This window comes from Pogoniulus pusillus, chromosome 21 (assembly GCF_015220805.1).
Source record: "Pogoniulus pusillus isolate bPogPus1 chromosome 21, bPogPus1.pri, whole genome shotgun sequence".
Lineage (NCBI taxonomy): Eukaryota > Metazoa > Chordata > Aves > Piciformes > Lybiidae > Pogoniulus > Pogoniulus pusillus.
Genome location: NC_087284.1, coordinates 17,282,550 through 17,300,718, shown reverse-complemented (window position 1 = coordinate 17,300,718; position 18,169 = coordinate 17,282,550).

The window sequence follows — 18,169 nt, the reverse complement described above, 5'->3', positions numbered from 1 at the left end:
TGGCACTAAGTGCCTCAGCCAGGCTTTTCTTGAAGACCCCCAGGGATGGTGACTCCACCACCTCCCTGGGCAGCCCATTCCAATGCCAATCACTCTCTCTGGCAAGAACTTCTTCCTAACATCCAGCCTATACCTACCCTGGCACAACTTGAGACTGTGTCCCCTTGTTCTATTGCTGGCTGTCTGGGAGAAGAGGCCACCCCCCACCTGGCTACAATGTCCCTTCAGGTAGTTGTAGACAGTAATAAGATCACCCCTGAGCCTCCTCTTCTCCAGGCTAAACAGGCCCAGCTCCCTCAACCTCTCCTCATAGGATTTGTGCTCCAGGGCTGCAGATGTTGTGGATTGCTGAGAGGAAAAGGGGTGAAGGCTCATGTCCTGTTCCTGTCACAGCAAGATGGTTACTGAGCACTGATGGAGCAGGCTGAGGCCTCCTTCCACATAAATTATTAGCTTTTCTCTTTCAGTAAAGACTTTTTTTCTTCCTTTTTCTTTAAATATAATTGCATTTATCCACACTCAGAGTCTGGACCTCAAGAAAGTACATCTGCCACTGGAATAGGCTGCCCAGGGAGGTGGTGGAGTTGCTGTCCCTGGAGGTGTTCAAGAGAAGACTGGATGAGGCATTTAGTGCCATGGCCTAGATGATTGGATAGGGCTGGGTGCTAGGTTGGGCTGGATGAGCTTGGAGATCTCTTCCAACCTGATGATTCTATGATTCTATGACATTAGGTTGGCCTTCAGACTCGCTCGCCTCACAAGCACGTGTGAAGGTTTCCTCTCCTCCCCCCCGAGGTCTAAAGCACTTCTGCTTCAAACCTGGTAAAAGAAGGCACTGTTTAAGGGTGGAACAGAAAAGGTTAGGGAAGACTTGCCAAGAAAGTGCCTGTGCTCTTCTCCTTCCAAACAGGACAAGATGAAAACCAACAGAACTGGAGAAGATTCAACAGGCACCCAAGGATTGTTTTTCAGGAAACAAAAGAAGCACTTACAGGTTCTCTTTTCCAGGCTGCTGCGTTGGTAGACACACCAAACAGACAGCTTGATCCAGATGAGTCACACTGCAGGAGGAGAACAATGACCTGTGTGTTCCTCCAGCGCAAATTGCTCGCTTTCCTCTCTCAATAAAGGCTTTTTTTCTCTCTATATAATTGCATTTAGGCAGCCAATCAGGAGAGTGTGGCTATCAGGAGATCACCCCCTCCCTCAGAGACTCAGGTCTCCTTGGCAGGGTGTCAGAATTTCAGGATACCCTAAGGCAGGTCACAGCATCTTAAAATAACTTAAACGCACCTCATGTCATGCCTGGGTGTTGAATCAGCCTCTAGATGTCAATCACACACCTCTCTTCACTGCAGAATCACCTCACTTGCTCCGATCCTCACTCTTGAACTTACAACTTCCCTTCACAGGAGTCAGGGTGGGGGGATGTGGGGACATGCATGTGTATAATTCCCCAGCCTCCACAATAACGATTCCACCCTTTGAGCCTCCCTGTTGGGAAACAGCCTCTGCACAGCACTAAGTTCCTCTTTCACAACAGGCAGCTGCTGAAAAGAGGCAGCACTGCTTGGCAGTGGCAGGAGCAGACAGCAAACTTGGACCTTCCCCTTTAGAGGTTTATGGGACTTTAGCTACCCACAGGTACCTCGAAGTGATTTAACTCACTGAGTTGCTCTCAGCTCAGCTCCTCTGACTTGTTCAGAAGTATCTGCTGATCTCGAAGGTGTCAGCTCTGTAAGAATTTGGCTTGAGAGTCTGTTTTTCAGAGGGCCTAAGGTTCCTCTGGTATTACATTATGGTTGTTTAGCTGCTCTGGAACAGGATCCCATAGCCCAGGATCTTTCTGTGCTGGATCTACATGCAATCCAAACCCTTACCAGCTTCACTTAACCTCTCAGCTGCTCTGGAAAACAGGATCTACACGAATATCCAAAGCTGTTTGTTAGACTATCTGCTGTATTCCTTCATATCTTCCTTTCTCCACCTGTAAACTAAGGATAAAGATACAACACAGTGTAAACTACTTCACACAGCACATACAAGTAGATAGCACTTTGTAAGCATAGCTCTGTGCTGCCTTGCGTCGCTTTGCAGTTAAGGAATGTGAGATCTTCACCTCGCTGTCACAGCATCTCCGAGCTTGTGCTCTAACAAACTGCATCAAAATTGCCACCAGGTTAAGTCCAAGAATTGATTTAAGAATGAAAAACAACCAACCAACCACAATCAAAGCCCACAACACCTGGAATGCGTTGTTTGGGTCCCATAATAGACATCTTCGGTGCATTACTGGATAGAAATAATCCATTGCTATTGGGTTTATGCGCCAAGATAAATTGTTTTGGAAACTGGCTTCAGGCTTTTGTTGTGCGATCTGAAAGCCCCCAGGGTTGGGGCATTTGCCTTGTGTTTGCAGACCACTAGGTGGAAGTGCTGCTCCACTCCAGCCTCGACGTCTCCGAACGCCTCTGGAAGGGTTGGAGCAGCAGCCTACAAACCTCCTGTCGTGGGGAGGCAAAGGCTGAGGAGCCAGAAGCCTTGGTCCTCTTTTCCCACAGCACAGCCTCAGTCCCAGCGCACACGGTATCGCAGGAAACATAGATCAGAATCTAGATAGAATGAAATCACAACAAGGAGGCTTGCAACAGCAAGGCATAAAACCTGGAATGTGCCTTCAGAAGGAGAGACAGATGGATTTGTCAGGCATGCCATAACGCCAGCCACTTATGAATTATTACTCATTTATATTAACTTTTAGAGGAGCAGGGTGATCCTAGAGAAAACAGGGAGCTTTCTTGGCTCTTCTCTAAAAAGACAAACGTCCATTTATTCTCTCCCAACTCCCAGCTCCCACATATGAGCCCACTTAGCATGAAGTAACTCTATACCTCCTTTTCCTGCTCTTCGTGAAGTGAGTTATCTCCTCTAGCAGCCTTCCAGAAGGCAAGCTCAGAGGGGATAAAGCCCTCTCCTAAGTTCTGTCCAAATCCATCTGCCCTGCAGCCTCACTCAGACCTGACCTGGGAAAACCAGACAAACAACTCACAGGCACCTACCTCTTCCCTTCCACCTTTTCCCTCTTTCCTATTTCTGCCTCTGTGAGCAATTTAAGCGTGCTCACTGTAATTCCTGAGGCTGCCAGGCACTTCAGATATCCCACATGGACCAGAAGCAGAGCACAGAGGGTAATCCTGAAGAGAGAGACAAGAAAAATGGCAGCACAGGAGGGTTAAGGGTGGCTGAGCCTTGCAAGCATCGTCTAGACTTTCGGTCTCATGATTCAGTGTGTTTGATGTAAAACTATTTAAATAAGAGTTATGTAAATAACATGGCAGACAGATAGATTGTTTAATAGAATCAAAGGGAGATAAGGCCTGGGCCCCAATACTTCCCTGAAGTAAAGCTGCTTTGTGCCATCCTCACAACGCAAACAACCCTGAGGCCTGAAGCCCCAGCCAAGGGAGGACCGCCCCAGTACGAGGAGATAGCCTCCTGGCTTGCCACCAGCACAGCAGCTCCTATACAGTTCCTCCATCCCTAAATCCAAGCAAAGAGGCACGCATGAGAAACCTCAATACCCAGCTGGTCTCTGCTGTTCTATTGGCACCTCAAGGGCACTCTCATTTGGGATCATCTAGAGCAGTCCTTCTCTGGGCTATGCTGGAGGACTTGCCTTCAACTGAGCCAGCTAGAGACTATGACCAGGGACAGGAGCTGCTGGACAATGAAATGACCAAGCTTTTTCTTCACTTCTTCATGTTCCAGCATAGTCTCAAAAACAGACCTTGAAAAGTCCCACCAGGTAGGGTAGAACTCCCCTCTCATTATCTTTTTACCACCTTTAGCATATTTCTCTGGGATTTACCTGCCTTTAAACTTCCCAGGACATGTCTGCACCACAGCAGTGGAATGCAGGAGAGGCCCAGCTGGGCTGACTCCAAGTCCTCTCACTTGGGGACTGATGACTGTGTAAACATGGTAGCACAGGGCTCAGCAGGGACTGCAAAACCCAGCTTAGAAGCTGGCCCTGCACAAGTGATCCGTGCCTGCAAGCCCACGGCCAAGCATGAAGCCAGCTTGGGTTTGCTGAGAGGAGCAGGAGCAAATGTGTCCTGGTGTAAGGAGATTTCTATCTGTTCCACTGGGCTTCCCAGCCCAGACTGGTTTTATTTCACCATGAGTTAGTGCCATTTTCTCACCCTTTTCCTTTAAGCACGTGTGCCCATGTCGACTGTCCCTATGCTAAAATCAACACGTGGACAACTTTAAATAAAGTTTAAGTAAGGACTGTGCTGCTGGCACTTTGTGCAGTACCACACCCTCTTGCCTCTGCTTCCCATTCAGGTCACTCAGAACTCTCCTGACTACACCTCTTCTTTTTTTTTTTTTTCAATTCCCTTTTTTTCCTGAAGTTTCTCTAGATCCTCTCAGCTTAACTGTCTCTCCAAAAATGGCCTGACCCACATATAATATTTGCAGCTGCTTGACCTTGTTGGTTAAGGACAGCCTGTCTCTTAAGCCAGCAGAGTTAAGTCTACCAGGAACAGGTTTATTCAGACACAAGTATGCTTTGTATGGGTACATCGATCTCCCTCCCACATGGCAATGGAGAGGAGCTAAAGCAATACAACTGGAGCCAGCACTAACCTTTTTTACATGCACCCATCAAGAAGATGTGGCTTCTGCACACACATAGAACCAAGGAGAGCACACATGGGGCCTCTCCTCTCCATCACAGCCACTCAATGCAACCACACGATGCATTTTCTTCCAGCTCGCAGGCAACGGTAACAAATCTGAAGGCAACTGGAATGAGGAACAAATTTACTCAGACTTCCTCCACTCCTGCCTTCTACTGAAATTAATGCTGGAGTAGATAAGGCTGGAGAGCAGTTCTTTTTCTTCAGTCTTCCCTTAGTTTAAGTGGTCTGACTCATCAGCCACACAAATATGACAAAATGTCTATTCTCCCCCCCCCCCAACTCATGAAATATTTTGGCATGATTTTGCTGTCAAATTAGGGTGCTCAACCCATGCCAGCTGGAAATAAAGGGGAAAAAAATACCATGGGCTCCTAGAACACTCATTGTATATGATTAGGATTTGGGGAGGGTGCGGAGCATAACATCATCCCAGGCAGAAAGTGAAAACAGCCAAAGGAAAACGCCTACACTCTTCCTTACAAAAGCTGCTTGTTGTGTCTGCCTGAACAATTGTTCAAAACCTGGAGGGGAACTAGGAGGAAAAAAGATAACAAACTTTATTAAGAGCAAAAGATTGATTGAGCAATTGATTGCACTTAATTGGAATGGGGCAAGCAAGGGAGAAGGTTTCAGTGGTTTTCGGGTGTTGGGGGTTTGGGGTTGGGTGTTTTTTTGGCTGGTTGGTTGGTTGATTTTTGGTTGGTTGTTTGATTTTTTATTGGTTGGGGTTTTTTTTTCTCCTGGTTTTGCAGACAGTCTCACCACAGCACTGAGTTACCCAGGTGAGAGCTTCAATTTGCTCCTTCTCCCAGGGCACTGCTTGCCTGGAAACAGCTGTCTGTAAGAGCTGACCCCTTCCACAGCCTTAAAAAGAGGAGGAGGAACTAAGAGTCACAAGGTTAAGCTTCAGAAGTTGGTTTGGGCATGTGTCTCTTTCCAGAGCTTTTTAAACTTCCCTCCTGAGGCACATTCACATCCACAGGATGCTTTTCTCTAACAAAAAAAAAAGGTCTGAAACGTTTTTAGGTTAAGAAAATACCAAGATTCTCATCAATTCATTCTGAGTGTGGAGACCTCAAAAGAAAAATGTTATTCAAATGTTAATAATGAAACCTGAAAGAATTACTTGACTAAATCTCACTAGCCAAAGGGACAGGGATAACACTCTTATGGATGTGTATTTCCATGAAGTAGAGACTTCCTTTTCTGGAGTTAGGCACATTGTAATGAAGATGCAACACAAGAGAGAACCAGCTCAAAGTTTCACAACCTTCCTCCTCAAAACAATCCTCAAGGGGAAAATGGTAATGTGCATGAGCAGTTAAAAGCAAAACCTGAGCTAACCCCGTTGAACATACCAATTCCTGTTCACTTATTGTTGTTACCTTACTACATGTATTGCCCTAATTTTCCCTTCAGCAGCAGGAAGGGCAGACATTCACACTGCCCAGAGAAGAGCATGGTTTCCAGTTCAAACAAAGCTTCCAGCAGTTGGGTTTGGATATGATTTCTTTTAAATCAATTTGAAAGGTAGATGGGCTTCAAACTTACCTAAACAGTACAGCCAGGACACAGACTCCAGAGTGGTTGAAGTTGAAAGGCACCAGACCAATATATTAATAAATAGAAGCTCTTTCTACATGTGAAGCCTAGGAGCTGAGGTGGATGGGCAGGGTGCCCTGTGGATGGCCATGCTCTACCTTCCCAGGCATAAGCTTGTAGAGCTGCACACTCTGGTGATGGATTCTCATCTGCTCATCTCATTTGCCTACTCCAAGCAAGATCAGTGGTTTTACCCCAGTACTTTCTGAGCAGCAAAGTCAGTAAGCAAGCAAAAGAAAATAGGAGTGATACTATAAGAGTAAATGGGCAGTTTTGAAGATTGAGGCAGTAGTGAATGGCCATAAAAAGATGCCAAAAAGAATGGCCATAAAGGATTGAAGAGTGGTCTGGTAACTTTGCTCCTCACAACAAGACTGAAAAGTTGTCTTTTGTCATTCCCCCCCCCCTACAAAAAAGAACATCTGATAGGAAAAATATTAAAAGCAGCACACATTCCTTTACTACCCTTTTTAGGTTTCCATCTTGAGCCAAAAGCCACATCAATGCAGCTTGAAGGCCATAGAAATAAATTATGCCCTTTACAGCAAGACTTCCATATCTAGCTCCTTAGGACTGAGAGACAAACCAAAGGAGGAGGAACCAGCATGGGCTCGTCTCTCTTTGTCAGACATGCCCCTCCAGTGCCAGCTCTCATTGCTGCCAGCCTCCCACAAACCTCTCCACAGTCACCTTCTTCTCTGCCCATCTGCCAGGAGTTCCCACTTTCCCAAGCTGCTTGTCCAAGCACTCCCTCATCCATTCCAGTCAAAACATGCCAGGTCAGCTAACGTGGCTTGCCATAGAGGTCTTTCCCAACTGAGTTCATTGGGACAGGGGTGAGTTGGGAAACCATAAGGTGAGCAGTTCCACCAACAAATCCAGGAATTCTGGCAGCAGTGCATCAACCAGCAACAGGAATAAACTACCCTGCCAGCAGAAAAGTCCATGCCATTGATCCTTTACAGCCCCATTTGCCTTGTGCCTACCTTGCCCAGGACACATGGAGCACACAATTCGATTTTGTACGAGGCTTCATCACTCCACAGCTACAATTACCTGTAGCTGGTGCTTGTTAAGTGCTTTGAAGATTAAAAGCTCAGATACAAACGTTAAATATTGTAATTATTCTTACTACAGAAGATCGAAGCACTGAAAGCAGGGAGGGGTTGTTTTGCTGTGTTTGTACGTGGGAATACCATGACAGCTGCTCCTTTCTGTAAGTGAATCGCTGCCAAAGACCTTGATAAGGGGTTGTGCTTGAAGGAAAAGGACTGAGTCTGGGAGTTTTCTTGGAGTGCTGCATACCACAGTGAAATTAAACCATGCTCTTACCAGGCTTTTACTGACAGAGCTCATTCCTACCCGCACTGATTACCCAAAGCTGCCTCTGGCTCCAAGAGGAGCAGCAGCAGCAACACTTAGCAGCTTCCCAGGGCTTGATGCTATAAGCAGCAGGGAGAAAAATCTCACTCAGAGAACTCAGAGAGCTCAGCTCAGAAAAACAATGCACGACCAGCCCCACAAGCATCACGTCCTGAAGTCCCTGTTATTGTTCTACTCAGCTCATACCTGGGGCTTTACGAGAGAGCTCTCCCAGAATAAAGGCAAGGCAGGCAGGGGCTTGGTACCTTCTCTCTATTAAGAGCACCTCTTGACCTTCCAGCACTGCAAGAAGGTGTGAGCCTGAACCCAGTTTCCATGGTACTATTCCTCTGCATTATCTGACACTGCCACCACTGATCTCACAGAGCCAGAGTACATGTCCCCGGATTTACTCCGTTCTCCTTTCTTCACAGAAACAGGTGGGAGGAGGAGGAGGTTGTGGGTGCACCATATAGCTCATTACTGTCTTGCAACTGCTCCAGATTATTCCAAGAGCTGGGCTGGCACCTAGCTGGCTTTCTGTAATCAAGCACAAACAAGGCTGTTGTGAATTTGGGTCACACCTGAGGACAAAGCTGTGAGTGACCACTTCACAGTTTGTGGCATTCTGTGCACCTCTGGGCTCTGTGACACAGCACATAGAGCCAAAGGCTATGGCTTCTAATCAGGAAGAGCTTCCCTGTGTGCACTGGGAGCTCATCTGAACTAAAGTGAAAAGAAAGCCTGTGACCTGTTGTTCTCACACCTCATACCCTCCCTCCTCCATCAGTCAACAGCCATGACCAGCCTTGAGCATCTCTGCATGGCAGCAAGTAAATCTCACATGCCAAGAAGAAATCATGCTGGATCCCATCTCTTTCACACTGCTGGGCAGCCTTTGTGAAACAGATGGGAACTAAGAAAGCCTGAGGAGCACAAATCCTGCAGAAGCAGGTGAGCATCCTTTAGAACGACTCACCTTGCCTCCCCTTACTGCACTCACAGGCAGTCCTGCAGAGACAAAGATGCAAAAGGAGTGAGCAGTTCTCCCCTGAACAGCAAATATTGAATTAAGCACAAGAAAATTTAATCTTCTCAGAGAACAATCATAAGTACAAGCAAGAGCTGCAGCTGATGGCATACACAGGAGCTGCCAGGACCCAGCTCAAGAGATGTTCAAGCACCTACAGGTTCTCTTGACTCCCATGAGCCTCGAAGGTGCCCAACACCTCTCTGGCAACCCATGGTGCAAACTCAGAGTCATTTTCCAGCCTCACACAAGCTCCTATCTTAATCTGAAACCTGATGGCAGCAACAGTACTGAATTTGGGATCAGAAAGGTCAAGAGCTTTGCTCTTGGACCTAGGCTGGGTTTGATGGTGTTTGTTTCTTTCATTTATGTTTTTTTTTTTCCACAGAAAAGTAGATTTATCTGTGGCCTTTCTGAATGAGTGAGGAGGATGGGAAAGGATTAATATAAGTATTTATTTTAGAACATTTTTTAACTGACTCAGTGACACAAGAGAATGTAGAAGGACAGCAGAGGATGAAGGTCTACCAAGAAAAGTGGCTTGGATGTGTCGAAGGGGAAAGTAAAGACTGCAGGAGGAAGTACAGGAGGTGATGCAGACAAGCTGGCTAAATTGCAAGGCAAAACATGGATTTTGTCCCCAAGCAAAACACCTCTGTGCTGCTGTCAGGTCATGCTAATAAAGACATCTCCCTAGAGACTCTGCCATCTGTCTGTGCTTCCTCTCTCACCAAGAGGAAGAATAATTAATAACCAGATTCTGTCTGGCAATCAGCAACCATCTACATCACCACATATGGTGACAGCAGCCTTTCTGATCGTGAAGCACAGCTTCTGTACAGCACTGGAACTTCTGCTCCTTCAGCCCAATACATAGCTGCCACCTCCAGTGCTGCTCACAGTTGAAGAAGCTGCTTTCAGAAGGGACTGAGGATAAACTGCACCAGCCATACACACAGGTGATAAACTGAAGTGTCCACAGTCTTGGGAGATTGGTCACAGCCAAGAAAGCCAAGGTCTGGTATTTGCAGAGTCTTTATAGCACAGGATTTATAGCAGAACCCAAGCCCTGCTGCCAAGATGCAAATTCACAGTGAATGCAGTAACTAATAGAAAGAACTTCCTGTGTTTACTACACAGAGGACACAAGACAATTAGGCTAATCTGGTGCTACTCCAAGTCACTGCCAAAAACCCTCCTGATAAAAGCTGACCTCCTCGCTCCTGAACAAATATTAGCAATTTGTTTGTGCATTATTCAGCCAATTTTGTAGACAGGCAAAGAAAAACGAGCAAGGAACTCATTGGTTCTTTCCCCCCACCAATTGCCAAATAAATTATTCACAAATACAAGCTTCCATCATTCATCTAGTACTAGACTAAACACTTTATACTAAACTTAGTTTGCAGCATCATATTTCAGTTTATAGTTCCATTTTTCCCTGAGCAAAGCAAGCCAGTCATTAGACAGCCCTCATAGGTTTCTGCTAAACACACTTGATTAAGTCTTTTAAGAGGGAGGAGGTGGAGGAAAATGTGTTTCAAAGCTAGTGGGACTATTTGCATTCACCTCAATGGGAAGAAGTAATGTTATTTTCAAGAGCTAACAAGCTTAAACCTACAAATAAACCCCATGGTATGCTGCACTTTGTGATGGACAGTTCTAACCTGAGCAAAGCTAGGAAATAATCTCAGTGTTGGAGCTGCCCAAAGCAGCTACTTCACCACCATCACCACATGGTGCTACCTGGCACATAATGTATGCACATGAAATCCAGCATCAGCATCCAAGCTCTGGATGTACACTCTCTTTTCAGTGACATGGCTCAAATGAGTTTACTCTCTGCTGGCCCAGGTACTCACCTTTAATCCCTCTGAGACAGAGCTGACACAGTTCAGCCTAATGCAGGGTCTAGTCTCCATCGAAAGGGAGAGCAGAACAGAGGAGAAAAAGAGTAGAAATTCAAATGTGAATCCAAACATTAAGTCAAACTTGAATTTCAGATATGAATTCCAATTGTTAATTCAAACATGAATTCCAAACACAGACTCAGAGGTGAATTTTAGACATTAATTTCAAATGTGAATTCACAGAATCACAGGACTTTATAGGGTGGAAGGGACCTCTGGAGATCGAGTCCAACCTCCCTGCCAAGGCAGGATCCCCTAGGGTAGTTCACACAAGAATACATCCAGGTGGGTTTTGAAAGTCTCCAGAGAAGAAGACTCCACAACATCTCTGGGCAGCCTGTTCCAGTGCTCTGCCACCCTCACTAAAGTTTCCCCTCATGTTGAGGTGAAACCTTCTCTGTTCCAATTTGCAGCCTTTGCTCCTTGTCTTATTGCTGCTGACCATTGAAAAAGAGATTGGCCCCATCCACTTGACACCCACCTCTCAGATATTTGTATACATTGGTCAGATCTCCTCTCAGTCTTCTCTTCTGCAGACTAAATGGCCCCAGGTGTCTCAGTCTCTCTTTGTAGGGGGGTACTCAGGTCCCCCAGTCATCCTCGTGGCTCTCTGCTGCACTCTTTCCAGAAGGTCCCTGTATCTCTTGAAACAGGGAACTCAAAACTGGAAGCAGTATTCCAAATATTCCAAAGATAATTCAAACATTCATTTCAAACATTCATTTCTGTTATTAATTCAAACATAGATTCCAAGCATAAACTCAAATATTAATTTCTAACATTGATTCCAAATATTAAATCACAGATTCAAGCATGAATTAAAACAAGGATTCCAAACAATAATTTCAACCATTAATTCAAAGATTAATTTCTAGACCAATTTACTGCCACACAGCCCTGCAAGGTCCTGATGACACACACTCAGGAGCTCTCTGAGGTGAAATGACTGCATGAAACTACATTTGGAATTTCTCTGGGTAGGCAAGTTGAAAAACCAGGCACACCTTGGCTTCAGGCCAGCAAGAAAACTGTGTCACCTTTTTCTTCAAAGAGGTTCAGCTGCCCACTGCTGTGCCCCTAAATTCAGAAGGACGAGGGATATGAAGTACTATTCAGTCTGTGCAAACCCAGGGTGAGCACCACTGAATGTGTTCACCTGTGCAGTGAGTGTTTTACTCCATCAGTCCTTACCTTCCAAAGGAAATAGTCTATTTGATGTCCAGTCCAATCAGTTCCAGGTGGATCCTCAAGAGGCATCCCCCAAGATAATTATGCTTATTCACGATTAGCACATCAGCTTCAGATCCCAGACACAGGAGCTGGACCGTGTGCAAATAGAGAACAGGAGGCAGTCCCTACCCTGCTGAGATTGCAATCTCCAAAGTCATAGGCAAAAAAAAAAAACCCACAGCCCAAACCAAAATAGACAAACAGACTCTGCAGATGTTGAAAGCTGGAGATGTGATGGAGGGCTCACATTCTCTCCCTTGTTCAGTCTAGAGATGCATGACAAGCCCAGCTTCTGGAAGGAAGTAAATGCATGCGGAGACACAAAGCTCTTCCCATGGCCTCTCTCCATACCAGAAAAGTGGTTTTGGCTGAAGCTCTGCCCATGGTGAGTATTAAGGCTAGCACAGCTAGGTGCAGGCCTCATCCCTTCTTTCCTTCACCCAGCACACTTGGCAGGTTCAGCCCAGAACTCTCAAAAGCACCCATGTTTGGCTATCTTGCTCTCTGCATTTTTTTCCCCCAGAAAAAAAAAATCAGACTTTCACACCAAAGACCTGAGCAATGAGGGGAGAGGTAACAGCATGAAAAGCTATGTGACTACTGCCAATATGTGTCACCTCAGGTCACTCCATTCAAAGACCACGAGGCTCTGCCCAAATCAGAGTCAGGTAAAGCACAGAGATAGACAGCGCAGAGCTGACAAGGTCCTTCCTTCCAAATGTATCCCAAAGCCCAAGACGTTATCTGTGGGATCAACCCCTGCAGGTACTCAGACGCCACTCTGCCTACTGAATCCAGTTGGGATTTAGGCTGAAAAGAAGTGCCAAGGTGCTCTGACTCAGGCAGTTGTGGGCATGCCCAGCAGCAGAGCTACTGGTGCCTGGGGAACACGCGGAAGCACCCACCAGGTCTGGATGCCTTCAAGGTTAGATGGCTCCTCGGCATGGGGCTCAGTGGCATTGCTGTGATCTAGGGGGTACATGCCCTGAACCCCACTCACACCCTGTTGCAAGTGAGACATTCCCCCTCCACGATGCTGGCCCTAATAAATGCCATCCTCATTTCCTCTACGCTGTTCTCTCCACTTAATTTAAGTGCACCTAATCAGGAGATCTACCTCATTGGAATATCTCTGCTAAAAATCAGGTGTGCTTACTAACAATGACTGCATCTTGATCAGGAGGGTAATACCACTTAATTGGGATGCCTTCAGGTGTCTTAGTGGTTTGGGTTTTTTTTATGTCTCAAGCTCAAGCTAGTCTTGTCTGTCTGCTCCTCATAAAACAGCTTTCAGTTCCTCCTCAGTAATGATACAGGCAAAAGATGATGTAAGTTACTTTAGCATTTTTTTGCTCCTGGCTGTCAGTTAGTGTGGGAGGGGCAAATTACTTGCTTCTGTGGGTGTTCTTGCCACAGGGACTGTTACAGTAGCTCTAGTCTCCATCCCATGCAAACCCTCCTTTTGCCTCTGTGGGCCTCCCCCTCATAACACAGTGAGCTTCAGGGAAGCCTGTTTAAACTGCGGAAGGTAAGACAGCAACCAAAGTGTGCTACCACAATTGTCCTGTTTGCAACTTGCTTCTTCAGTGTTTGCAGTATCCACAGCTCTGGGAGCAAAACTGTATATTAAAAGCAAGCTATGTACCTGCCTATCTGCCCAGCCAACTACCCTTGTGCCCTACCGGCACACACCTGTGGTGATTTTTCACTGTTGACCTCAGCTGAGGATCTCTGCCTCTACTTAGAGACCATCAAGTGAAATAGAACACTGAATCCTTAAAAGTAATCTCTCAAGTGTCTTTCCCTTCACGCCACACCACTTCAAAACATCCATGTCTGTGTTTATCAAGAGGAGAACCTCTAGATGGATCATCTAACACTGGGTGTAGGCTTGTGATTGCTTCTGCTATGCAAACTGGGGGAACTGGCCTTGTTTGGCTTGGCCAGTGCCATCCTAGCACACAAACATGAGCCGTGTTGCCATCATAGCTGGGAACTGATCTTGTTTGGTTTGGCTAGTACCATCCTGATACTCAAACATGACCCACGTTACCATCACATTTGGCACAGGTGCTGAGCCATGAATGATGCATTCTTTTCCTTTTGAAGGGTGCACTGCTGGGTTTGGAGGCCAAAGCCCCTGGGTCTCCTGTGCTGCCAGGTCCTGGTGTGCATACCTGTAAAACCCTATTTGATGCATTCCCTGTGTAATAGGAAATAACAGCTGCATCTCCAGAGCTCTGTTTTGTAATCTGTTCTTTCACCTCTTGTCATTACACCTTCTGCAGAATGAGATGTTGGGTTTGTATGTAAACAACTGTAACAGGTTAATTTCAGCAGCACGCACATAACTGTGCAAAGAGAGGGGCTGTGGCTTCATAAAAGCACCTATGCAGGTATCTCTGGTTTATTATGTGTTTTACTATAGCTGCTAGGACCCTTGAGGAGATTCATTCTTCAGTGCAATTGTACTTAATTCCTATAAACATCTTGTAAAACTCAGAAAACCAAGTGAGTGTGTGTGTGTGTGTATTTACGCATCTCTGTAGCCATACAATTGTCTAAAGGCACCTGCTCTGGATTCTCATCTGCCTCTGAAGTCCCACCTGCCTCTGGATTATCGTCTTGCCCTGGATTTTCATCAGCCTCTGCATTCTCATTTGCCTCTGGGTTCTCATCTGTCTTTAGGTTCCACTCAGCCTCTGAATTCTCATCTGCCTCTGGGTTCTTATCCATCTTTAAGTTCTACTCAGCCTCTGCATTCTCATCTGCCTCTGGGTTCTCATCCATCTTTAGATTCCACTCAGCCTCTGCATTCTCATCTGCCTCTGGGTTCTCATCCATCTTTAGATTCCACTCAGCCTCTGCATTCTCATCTGCCTCTGGGTTCTCATCCATCTTTAGATTCCACTCAGCCTCTGCATTCTCATCTGCCTCTGGGTTCTCATCCATCTTTAGATTCCACTCAGCCTCTGCATTCTCATCTGCCTCTGGGTTCTCACCCATCTTTAGATTCCACTCAGCCTCTGCATTCTCACCTGCCTCTGGGTTCTCATCCGTCTGTAGACTCCCGTCAGTCTCTGGATTTACACGATAGCTTTTCAAAGCTCTTCCTCGGCAGTTGAACATGTCTGTAACTAGCAAGGGGAAGGTTAAAAATCACAAGCACTTTTCCTGGAAACCAATCCTTTTTTCACTAGCAGCTTTATTGGCAGACCTGGCAGTCAGTAATGAGATTTCTTGGCAGAAAATAAGGCCCTGGATGGAGCTGTCACCCCTGGGCTTTCTCCCCCAGCACCGAGCTGTGTGCCTCGGGAAACCGGCACCGCGTGTCGCCCACCAGCAAAACGGCGGCGGGAAGCATCTGGCGCCGGGGGAGGGGGGATGGCACGGAGGAAGGCTGGGGGGGACCTGCGCGGGGAAGCTCGGAGGAGGCGACATTGGCACAGGAGGACCGGGAGAGGGAGCCCGCGGTCCGTGCAACGCCCTCCCGCCACGCAGCTGGCCAACGTCCTGGGTGCGGGACGGTGCGCGGAGAGAGGCAGAGCGGGGTGGTGTGTAGCAGAGCGTGAGGGCTGTGGCACGGAGGCATCGTCACCCCTTCGCCGAGGAGAGCTTGCAGCGTGCTGAGATACGGCATCGTCGCCCCTGGGTTTTGGGGGGCATGCGATGAGATGTGATGCGTGCTGTCAACATGGCCCCTTTCCGAGAGGTGGTAGAGGAAGGAGTGAGTTTGCGGGGTCCTTTCCTTTGTCCGCTGTGCCACTCCGGCCTCAGCACCGAGGGCCACAGGCTCTGGAGGGGCGGCCGCACCACCAGCTGCCCCGTTCTGTAGCACACCCTCCCGAAAAACCCTCCAAAACGAGTATGCAAAAGGCAGGGAATAATGTATCCAGGGGCTGATCCGTATCTGCTGTCTAATGACTTGCCAAGTACTTATCAGAACCCAGACTAAGAAGAACCGTCGCTTCATTCTTATGTAAATAAACCCTTCATACAAATCGGTCTCACTCTCCCCTCCCGTCTACTGAGTAAGAGGTGGAGACGGAGCAGGACAGTGCTCCAAAGGTTCATCTCCCAGCTGCGCAGATCTCTGTGTCTGTTTTCATTTATAGGAACCTACAGAATCCCAAGGATTCAGACCCCCCCCCCCCCTCCACCCTCGCTGCCCCTCCCAGAAAAAGGAAGGAAATAAGGGAGGAAAAGGGACACAAAAGGGACAAGGAACCTTGGAAAGTAAAAGAAAAAATATCCATGTCTGGCTGTCTTATGGTGGGTTTAGGGATGAAGCTTTAACTTCTCCAAATATTAGTATTTTAGCGTGAGATGCCAGAGGTACAGAATTTGCCGAATTAAGGGTTTCTTACGTGCTTGCAGAGTTTATTTCTGACTCTGTGCGTGTGATTAGTTCTTTACCTGAACAAAAGAAACAATTCAAGCAGTTTCCCGCAGCCTGGTTTCTGGTTTTATTCCTAGTGCTGCGACATCTCTGGGACACAACCTCTGCTGCAGAGACGAGTTATCTGCATGACCAGTGTATTTATTCTTGGAAGGCGAAGTGTGCGGGCACGGACCTCTCGCTTCTCCCCATAAATTAAACTCAAATTTCGATTTTGGACATGGATACTGAAGGAGAAATTAAGTTATTTATTTCTCTCAGGAACTGCACGAAGCCGATGGCTACTGCTGCCGTTACTGCGAAGGATAATTTCTTTTATCGCTCAGGAGCGAGTCTGAAGGATGTCAGATGGGACAGGGAGCTCTTTTTCCTATGAATTTGTATTATTTATGGCTCCATAAAGGTCGTCAGGGTTGTGAAAAATACGTTAATGAAATAACAACCCCGTCTGTTTGCTTAACCGAGTGCCGCGCAACCGAGCTTAACTGCGCAGACTGGCATGGCAAAGTTGTAGGATGCAGGGATGAATGAAAGGATGGGTTTGACTTATGCTCCAGCCGCCACAAACAGAGACGTGACTCCCGGCACAATAGATTTTTCTATTGGTGAAACACGTATTTGACAAGATCATTTTCCTCCCTGCCCTCCCCGAAAGGACGGCATCGGTTTTTCTCTGCGGTGTCCCACGTTGTTGAAGGGGCATGGAACGCTGCATCCTGAGATGCAAAGAGCCAGGCTGAGTGGCTGGTTTCGGCGTTGCAGGGACCCTGCTGTGGTACTGGAGCCAAGAGAAAGGGAGACAAGCGAATCTCTGACTACGTCTAAACATAAACAGCCTGGAGCTGGTTCGCTTCCAGGTCTCGGAGAGGGGAGGACAACCCACAGCGAAGTGTTTGGGTCCACCTGAGCCGAGGCAGCCCCTCCGCCCACCACTCCTCTTTCACATTTCTTCCTGACACCTCCCTGAGTCAGGTTGTCGGTGACCACACACGCCAAGCCTCGTAGTTGTCTCAGCGGGAAAGCGGCTGCCCCGAGCACAGAGCTCTCGGTTTCGGGGTTAGAGAGTGCGGCATCGACCGTGCTCGCTGCCCGGTGGTCTGCCAGGAGATCTCCCCGGGGGTCTGCTCTGGACGGACACGGTCGCTGCCTGTCCCGCAGCAGACCCAAGCGATGCCCCCAAAACGCGTCTCTCTCGTCCAGAGGCCAGGCGGGGTGGTTCGGATCTATGGTGCGGCTGGGTGGGCGACATCCACCACCGAGGACCGGTATTGGGTGGTACTGATTTTTCCACCTCCCCCAAACCGTTGCTTCGCCGCAACAGGCGCCTACATAACCCCTCAATTATTCTCCGAACCTTCACGGCGGTGACTTCTGTGCCTCGACTGGAGAAACCAGGGTCTTGCTACTTTGAGGTGACTTAACAGACGTGAGTTGCGTCAGGTCTCAATTAGAGCGTCAGAGCGACTCTTGCAACACAGATTAAGGTGTAAAATGCAGGGGATTAACGCGTCCCCCCCCCACACCCCCTCTCCACCCCATGCTGAAACTTCTCGGGGTTACTCCAGCTCCCGCCTGAGGAACGACTTCGCCACCCTAAACACTGTCAAGACAAGATGGGAAAGGCGGTGAAGGGTCTCGGGGTGAGCGGGAAGCCCGTGGAAATTGTTTGTAAGGGCAGGTAGTACTGTGGGAAAAGCGGATGACCTGGGCTGCGTGGAGGCATGCTAAAAATGCCCCTTTTCCTTTTTCTTTTCAGCAAAGCAAGAGAGTTTCTGAAAAATATAAGGTGTTGGAATTGACATCTCGCACATGTATTAATTCTGCTGTGGTGGGAGGAAAGGGGAAAATGTGTAATTAGGCAGGAGCAGGTGAAAGATTCCAGACGGTGAAATACAACAGGCTAAACGGGATCATGTATTCACCAGTAAAG